A 3949-nucleotide genomic window follows, 5' to 3' on the forward strand; every position below is an offset into this window, starting at 1 on the left:
CACCACCACTAGTCCGTCGCTGTCACCACCACTAGTCCGTCGCCACCACCACCGCCGCCGCCACCACTTGTTCTGATATTTTTGTATCAACAATAGCAGTTGATCCAAATAAAAATAGAACCAACAATAGAAGTTGATACAATTTAGGGGACCAATAACGGTAGTTGATCCAAAAAATAAAAGGATCAACAGTAGAAATTGATCCAATTTAGGGGATCAACAATGATAGTTGATCCACTAAATTGGATAAACAATCATTGTTGATCCATGTAAATGGAGTGAACTTGGCGTGAGTCGAACACGTATCATTTACATTGGAGTCAGTCATACTACCATTACACCACAAGTTCAACATTGGAAGAAAATTACATGATTTAAACAAGCATGAATATACTTATCCAAAGGAAATATGGTTAACAATAGGAGTTGAAAGGATCAACAACAGTAGTTGATCCCATAAAAAATTGGGTCAACAACAGTAGTTGATCCCATAAAAAATTGGGTCAACAACAGGAGTTGATCCAATAAATGGAATCAACAACGGTAGTTGATCCCATAAACAAGTGGATCAACAACAAGAATTGATCCCATAAATGGATCAACAACCGTAGTTGATCCCATAAAAATTGGGTCAACAACAACAATTGATCCCATAAAAATATATAAACAACAACAAATAAAAAGAATGCGTCTCTAGTCGATCTATTCAATCATATAAACAACAACGTTGCTATCACCACCATCCTCACTACTACAACAAATCCACCACTATCACCTCCATGACAATAAAATTTACACCCACCACCAAAACAACATTTCAGTCTGTTTGGAGGTACCGAAATCCTTGCTCACCATACCTTTCTTGTGATCAACTGAAAAACTATATAATCACTTATATAATTTGTTATACCCAATACATGCAGTTGCAAATTCACAGTTCAAACCCACATATACAAATAGGATAGCAAAACAACGAAAACTATAAACATGATTATGCAAATCCACAATTAAAACCCACATACAAACATATAAGCATGATTATACTAATCCAAGGAAACGTTGTCAATGATACGAGTTAATCGGATCAACAACGGTAGTTGATCCAAATAAAATCGGGTCAACAACATGAGTTGATCCCATTTGAGGGATCAACAACATTAATTGATCCAAATCAATATTAGAAGTTGATCCAATTTAGGGGATCAACAACCATAGTCGATTCCATAAAAACCAAAGTCCAAAAATATACATGAACAATATGACCAAATCTGTCAATGTAAGTAAATTACTCTCAATAGGTATAATTGAGTCTATATCAGGTCCCATACCTACCACATACTCCTTTATAAGATCTAAGTAATTATCTAAAGTAAGCTCCTCATACCACTGCACATAGCCGACTACTGTTCTCTTTTGTATTATGAATGAAGTATAGAAAATAAATAATGACAAGGTAACAAATTAATGTAATCAAATCAAATGTGGTATCAAGCTACGGCCAACAACGGGGTACTTCCTGTAAACTATTACCTATGCTCACACAATGTTCTAATAGCATGGATTTCCAAGTAATAATCCCAGCGTATGCAGCTACCGACAATTACGCAAGTAATCTACAAATTGAAAAACAAAACAACAATCAAATATAATCCAATATTGCACAAGCATCAAATGCGGTATCAAGCTATGGCCAACAATAGAAAAAAGAAATTAAAGACACTAAAGGAGTAAAATATGATTCTCTAAATCTTCCTTTGAGAACCAATCTAATCAGACAAGAGAAATGTTAAATCTCTGGTTCTACAAAAAATATCCAATACATAGTCCTCCTTTCTTGCTCTGCCACATCAAAACCATAAACATTTCCTCATTCTCAATATTCAGACAAAAAAATGAAAGCTCAAACGTTAATCAAGAAATTACGGATTGCACTTACCAATATACATGTGCTCATCTCTCAGCAACAGACACCAACATCAATACCGCAACATCCACCACCAACAATAACTGCCACCACCACCACTAACGACACATCAAATTTAAAAATTAAAATCAATAGAGAAAACATGAACTTTTTTTGAATCTGTTGATGACTATATACATTAAAACATAATTTCTATTCAAACCAAAAATAAATTGTAAAAAATTAAAAAAAAAAACTACAAATTGTAGAAACACCCCCTCTTTCTGGTGGTGGCGCCGGATCAGTGGTGCTAAGCAGTTCTGTTAATCGATGCAGACAATCTTCAAGAACTATCACCAAAATCATCGATTTAAGCTTTTTCAAGCCAAATCAAATCGAAATCGAAATGAATCTATCGTTTTTGATGCTCGGGATTAGGTTTTGGAGATCTGTTTCTCGTTGATTCATAACTAGATTTAAGTTTTGCAGTTGAATCAAGGTGAAAATCGATGTCAATAGATTATTTAGGAGGTGGCGGTGGTGTCGCTGGTGGTAGGAGGTGGAGGAGGTGGTGGATCGGACGAAGAAGGTGGTGGTAGTGGCCGTAGTTGGAAGGAAGAGAGAATATAAGAAAAGAGAAGTTTGATTTCATTTGGTTGAGAAACCATAATCTTATTATCTTACAAAGAGGGTAGATTTGGTATTTATAATTAAATTTTAAAAACAAAAAATATTAGGAATATAATTATTGATACACAAGGATATTTGTAAATCTTATGAGAAGGAGGGACATTAATTCAATTACCACTTCTTTATCTTCTTCGTCTAAAATAATCCCTAGTTTTTTAACTAAAGAGATTGATCGATTGCTTATTTCCATTGTCTAAAACATAAATACTCATAGTCCTAAGCATGATTACTATTCCGAAAAATCATGATCGCAAGGTATGGAAGATTGTGTACGTAGAAACATTATGGGTAAGAGGAAAGAAGAATTCATCTCGACGGAACTCGATCAATACTAATAGATTCGAATAATTATTTATAGGAGTCGATGCGTTTGATTCTTGATTGAATATGATTGTTAGAAATTCAATTATAAGTACAATAATCTTATATAGCTTTGCCGTCCAGATCTCACATGCGTATGATTTCCTGCTCCTAGTGCCCTCATGTTAGGACTGGCTTACATAGAACAGTCAACAGTGATTATAAGTTGCAAATCGGCATTAACTAACTTGCTCTCTACCACCATTAACTGGTTGAAACATTCAAAAGGATGCTCATTCGGGCTGAACGGACCTCTAGTGGAGTTCAAGGACATTATGGAACTTTTAACAGCTTTATAAAGAGTCAACCCCTCTCTAAATTTTTTGATTACCTCCTCATAATCTTTCCCTCCTCAAATCTATTATTTTCCTCGTATTAACAAGACTCCACAATATCCTGGATGTAATAAGAGTAGAAAAATAAGTTGTCAGTCTCTTGAATCTGACAAGCTAAATGAAACTGAGAATTTGTATTGGGCTGGGCTTTACTGTTCTTGCGAAGCCCATGAAAGCTGGTGGACGTGAGTTTGGTTGTTTTACACAACTATGGGAGCGACTTATTTTGGGATTTCGGCTAGTTTTGTCAACTACTTTGACCGGGATATACGCACGGGCGCACCTATAATTTGGGTACTATATAAGAGACTCTTCTAATATTTTTGAGATATGTTTTAATCTTTTATCAAGCCTCTGGAGAGAATAACACAAGAGAAGAAAAGCTAGGGTTTTGGAGCGTTCTTCATCACCGTAACTATTTCTTTTACTTTTATCATATCAATCTCATGGGTTTTGTTAGTACCATGAGTAGCTAAACTTCTTAGTGATTGGGGATGAATTCTAAGTTCTGGTACATGATTTGATTCAACATATAAATCTATTTTATTTTTTCACATGATTATTGATTGTTTTTACTATAACTAATATTATGATTAGTTGATAAATTGTTTAGGTGGCCAACTGAACTCGTTTATTAGTTAACCTAATGCTAGTAGAGAAT

The 3949-nt window shown here is 34.8% G+C and overlaps 1 long non-coding RNA gene across 1 annotated transcript; it reads right to left on the minus strand.

Moving 5' to 3' along the window:
* Nucleotides 1-677: 677 nt before the first annotated feature.
* On the minus strand, nt 678-2640 carry LOC113301623. The gene is made up of 2 exons (XR_003336393.1): nt 1937-2640; nt 678-1613 (listed from the first exon to the last, which is right to left on the minus strand). It is a non-coding gene; the product is annotated as an uncharacterized LOC113301623 (long non-coding RNA).
* Between the last annotated feature and the right edge of the window lie 1309 nt (nt 2641-3949).

Source organism: Papaver somniferum, chromosome 8 (assembly GCF_003573695.1).
Source record: "Papaver somniferum cultivar HN1 chromosome 8, ASM357369v1, whole genome shotgun sequence".
Taxonomy (NCBI): domain Eukaryota; kingdom Viridiplantae; phylum Streptophyta; class Magnoliopsida; order Ranunculales; family Papaveraceae; genus Papaver; species Papaver somniferum.